Genomic DNA, 5,238 nt, shown 5'->3' on the forward strand with positions numbered 1-5,238 from the left:
GAGGGTGGAATGTTCTGGAGGCAGGCAGGGGGAGGGGTGGAGGCAGTGACAGTTGAGGTCCCTGTGAGGAGACGGCAGATGCAGGTCGCCCGTGGAGGGAGCTGGTCAGTGTGACGGAGGGGAGGGGAGGGACCCAGGGAGATTTTCGCAGGCATTGTTGGGAGGATTGGACGGTAGGTACGGCGTGGGTTTGTGTCAGTGTCGTTTCAACCATACCCTTGGCAAAGCATTTGATCCCTTTTATTTATTTATTTATTTTTCCAATTACCATTGTTCTTCCTGGTCATAAGCCCTTTTGTGTTTTCCAGGAAAGTGCCTAGTGTTTTTGTTTTTTCTTCCCCCTGCCTTCCCGCACCGTGAGTTTGCCCACAAGTGGACTATACCGAGCTGGCAAAGCCTTACATTGGCGTAAACGTTTGCTTGCTGGGGTATGTTTGTTCACGTAGGGAAACTGGATAAAGCGGGGCAGCGTGCATCACTCAAAAGTGGCGCGCTCCCACCGCCAGCCAGGCTCGGAGCGGCACAGGATCGCCACTGCTGCAGACCCGGGGGAGGCCCCCAGGTAAGGTAAGGCTGCCAGGGTCAGCACAGTGCTGGCCCAGCCTCCCCTACCCCACGTGGGGTAACATGCCACGCGCTGCGGGGACAATTAGCAGCAGCACAAGGTGTCCCGTTCTGTATCACAGTTCTGAACGTATAGGGAACAGATGCCATGGCTGAGAAATGGTCATTTTACAGTCATTTTTCTGAATAAAACTGTATACGCACGCACGCACGCACATGCACCCCCCCCCCCCACCGAAATTTAAAGCACGCAAGGGCCCCCCCCCCCCCCAGCAATTTGAAAACAGGAAGGGCTTGAATGATTAAAGGGCATATGTAATGACATGAAATGTCAGCAAGAGGATTTCTGTGGATTCTCCTTCTTACCTTGTGTTTCTTCCGTCTGTCCCTTTTGTTTCCTGTGCTCATACTTTGACTTATCCTTTGGGGCTCACATCTGATTTGCACTGTCAACTATGTGTTGCAGAGCTCTAAAATAAGGTTGTATGGTTCCTTCCTCTATTAGAAGGCAGGGTATTTTCACCATATACACTAACCAAAGTAGGGATACGGACAGAGCACAAGCTTTTGTGATCTGAAGCTCAATTCATCAGAGATTATATGAAAGAATGTGCAGAAAGCCAGGTTTAAGGAGAGGGAAAATGAGAATACAAAAGACAAGGGAGGGGGGAGAGAGAGAGAGAAGTGGGGAGGGGGACAGTGCTGGGAGAGACAAGCAAACAACCAGTAAACCCATAGGAACACAGGAGTCACCAAAGCTAACCCAGGCAGTGGGATATATCTACTTTGGTTAGTTTATAAGGTGCACATCTACCTCACCTTCTACCTGACTTCAGACACACAGCTAATTATGTTTTTCCTTCCTGTGTATCAGGGGTCATCCTGGCAGTTCCTTCCATCCGTCTGTCTTCTGCAGCATTGACCATCCTGTTGGAACATGAACATGTTGGAATATGATGTATACACATTTGTGAGGTGCCAAACTTTTTTTTTTAATTCCTTCCATAAATCTGAATGTTAAGGAAGTTGTTTGCTGCTTTTAGCCACGTTTGGGCACTGCAAAAATCCAGATGTGTACAGAAGGCTTCGACTTTGTCGACTCCGTGTTATATTCCGTAGACTTTGGTCGTCCCAGGTTGCATGGCCTGCCAGGTCTTCTGAACAATTGAATAAAAGATGCAGGTGGTTTTAGGGTTCTGATGCTGGTGGGTTCTGCAGCAATATCTCTGCTTGCTGAGGGTTTCTTGCCAAAGGTATATGGGAAGAGACCCTCAGCAAGCAGAGATATTACTGCAGAACCCACCAGCATCAGAGCAAAGGTATATGGCAAGAGTGTACAGAAGTATCCGGGAGGGAGAGGAGGGGGAACAAGGCAGGGGAGAACCCTGTTTAAGGTATCTTGTAGACACATAGATTAGAACTCCGCTTGGAATAAAAAAGCTTTTAAGAGACCTGGCAAATCTTTGCAGCCCCTACTTGCTGCACTGATATCTCTAAGGCCTCCAGTGTGAGCCCAAGAATGCAAATGAGATATAAGCCCAGCTTGCACCTACTTTGAGTGTGCCCAAACCCATAAATTAAACAGCATACACAGCTGAGGAGCAGTCCTGAGCATGGGGTCCATAAATACAGATCATTCTTGGTTCTAGCATTCCTGGTTATGCCACAGTTTTATTCTTGTTAATGGAGCATCACGATTCTTAAAGAGCAGGCTTCCCTGACCTGATCTTACCCCAGCCTCTTCCAGAAATTTGAAACTTCAGCTGCTTTACAATGTCTTTTGTTAGCAGTTAGAAGCATATCTTAAGAGGTAAGGTTGTTGAGAAGAGAATTCAAAAGCTATGTCATTTTTTTAATGTATTTGATATTGTGCAGGCATAATTTAAGGTAGTTTTTATTATAATTCAATTATCTATTGGCTTCACATTAAGACTATCTAGCTACCAAAGAGTCACAGATGCTTTCACAAGTGCAATATGTTGCTTTATCAGAACCTAAAGTGAGGAAGAATGGAGCACAATGGAGTCCTCTACTTAGGCAAGTACTGACCAAATTGGCTCTTTACATTTCAGCATGCATTAGTCCATTAAAAAGTTGGAGATTTCTTTTTGTAACTTAGTGGTTTCCCTGTATACTTATAAATCATTTCCTGTTATTGTGTCTTTTAAAACACATTGAAATGTTTATGTGACTATAATTCCTTTTGTGGTATCTTCTGATAAAATGAAATAACCCTTTATGTTATAGTAGGTTTGATGTTTTTATAGCTGTGATGCTCCAGGATGCAATGTTTTTTTGTGATATCCTTTATTGGACCAACTCCCAATAGTTGGGAGAACTGTGTAGTTCAACAAGTTTTCAGGCATCAGGTATCCTACCTCAGGTCCTGATGCCCAAAAACTTGTCTAGCAGCTCTCCCAACTATACAGCTGGTCCAATAACAAATATCATAAAAAGCCTTGCCTTTTAACATAATCCTTTATAATTCCTAATCACCAACAGATTGTTTTAACTAACAAACCAAACTCTAGGGTGTACCCCAGCACAACTGAACCAATTTGTCAGCAAAAACAGATATCACTGTTGTCTCATGGGGTCGAACCCCTGTGGCTCCCAGGACTTCAGGGACCTGATTCTGTGGGATGATGATTCTGAGTGTCTGGCCCTCGCCCAAGATTCAGAAGCTTAAAAGCATATCTTGGAATTCCTTGCTGGGGATTCCTGGGACTCGCATGCAGAGCCATCCCTATGGGTGTGTAGGGCCCGGGGCTTATCAGCCTGTGTGGGGCCTGGGGTGGGAGGGGCGGCTGAGTGGCCAGAGCCAGTAGGGCTCGGCAGCACCGGCGCGTGGCAGCCACGGCAGGGCCTGTACAGGACTGTCCATGGGGCCTCCCAAAGCATGGGCCCAGGGCGGTCACCCCAGTTCACACCCCCTAGGGACAGCCCTGCTTGCATTTCATTTTGTTGCATTTGAACCTGGAGTGTACTTGCAGGCCTCACCCGAACCTGAAGCCAGCAGTGTGAAATGGATGCCCCAGGAATGCTTCTGCAAGTGGATTCCTGGGATGTACATCAACAAGTATGGAGGAGGCAACTCTTAAAGGGGTTCCCTGATCTGTTGTTGCTGACCACACCCTATAATGCAATACATGTGCCCTAGGAATCCCCAGGGTGTGCAGGATTGGGGCGGAGAAGGCCTGCTTGCAGAGGAGTTCCTGAGGCGCACAGGATCAGGCTTCTGAAGCTGTAGAAATTCCTGCCTGGGGCTGCTGAGGAGCGCAGGCAGCTCCAGGCTCCTTGTGCTCTCCTGCCATAAAGCAAACAAACATCTGCAAAAAATCTATTGTCATGGACAGTTATGGTGTGACTAGAAGCATGGACATCTGTTTGCTTGGGTTTTGTACTGCCATAAAACTTTTAAGGTACTACAAAGGTGACATCTGTTTCCAGCCATACAGTCTTGGAGGGCATATTCTTGTAAATTGATTTATTTACATTGAATTTAAACCCTGGAAGATGTTTGTTATTTCTTGATTTTGTAGTATGGAGCACTGTCTTTAATATCCACAGGCGAGGGAGGCGGTGGTCATGGGAGATCTAAACTACCCAGATATCTGCTGGGAGGAGCAGACAGCCAAAACAAGCTGCTCATGGAGGTTCTTACACTGCCTGCAGGACCTCCACCTAACCCAGGTGGTGTCTAGTCCCACCAGGGGTAGCGCCTTGCTTGACCTGGTCTTAGCAACAGGGGATAATCTCGTGGTGAACATGCGAGTTCATGGTAGCCTGGGAGCTAGTGACCATCACTTGGTCGAGTTCACTATCCAGTGAAGGGTGAGTAAAGTAATTAGTGGGGCTAAGGTGTTGGACTTCAGAAGGGCCAACTTTAGCAAGCTTAGAAGGCTAGTTAGGGAGGGGATGCAACTCAAGAACATAGAGCATATGGGGGTCCAGGAGGGTTGGAGGTACCTCAAGGGAGTGATCCTTGGGGCTCAAAAGGAGTCTATCCCATTACGTAGGAAGGGAGGTAAGGGGGCAAAAAAGCCCACTTGGCTGAACAGGGAACTCCAGGAGAGTCTGGGGGCAAAGAAAGAGATGTATAGGCAATGGAAGCAGGGAGCAGCCATCAAGGAGGAATACATCTCCCTGGCGCACTATTGCAGGGAGTCAGACAGGCCAAGGCAGGGCTTGAGCTCAGGCTGGCTTCAACAGTCAAGGACAATAAAAAGTCCTTCTTCAGGTATATAGTGGGCAAAAGGGAAGCTCAGAACAGCATAGGGCCCCTGCAGGACAAATTAGGACAGTTGGTGGTTGACGCGGGAAAAAAAGCAGAGCTCTTCAATGAGTTCTTTGCTTCAGTATTTCTATGTACTGACCAAGCCAACTCCCCCACCTCGATCATTGACGGATGTCCACATGGCACCAGTCTGCCTACGGTTTGTTCTGAAATAGTTAAGGAGCTCCTGGAGGAGCTGGATGGGTACAAGTCAGCAGGCCTGGATGACCTCCATCCACGGCTGCTGAAAGAATTGGCCAGTGTCATAGCTGAGCCGCTGGCATGGCTGTTCAAGCACTTGTGATGCTCTGGTCAGGTCCCTGAGGACTGGAGAAGGACCAATGTGGTGCCCATTTTCAAGAAAGGGAGAAGGGATGAGCCGGGTAACTTTAGACCAG

At 47.7% G+C, this 5,238-nt stretch overlaps 1 long non-coding RNA gene across 5 annotated transcripts; it reads left to right on the forward strand.

Moving 5' to 3' along the window:
* The first annotated feature begins 35 nt into the window (after positions 1 to 35).
* On the forward strand, positions 36 to 3,718 carry LOC102371815. Of its 5 annotated transcripts, none has more exons than XR_001357973.1 (4): positions 40 to 173; positions 447 to 567; positions 1,439 to 1,539; positions 3,558 to 3,718. It is a non-coding gene; the product is annotated as an uncharacterized LOC102371815 (long non-coding RNA). The 5 variants fall into 5 exon arrangements; XR_001357972.1 differs by having other exon boundaries at positions 447 to 562; XR_001357975.1 differs by having other exon boundaries at positions 46 to 104; positions 447 to 562.
* The last annotated feature ends 1,520 nt before the right edge of the window (positions 3,719 to 5,238 follow it).

Source organism: Alligator sinensis, unplaced genomic scaffold (assembly GCF_000455745.1).
Source record: "Alligator sinensis unplaced genomic scaffold, ASM45574v1 scaffold885_1, whole genome shotgun sequence".
NCBI classification, from domain to species: Eukaryota; Metazoa; Chordata; order Crocodylia; family Alligatoridae; genus Alligator; species Alligator sinensis.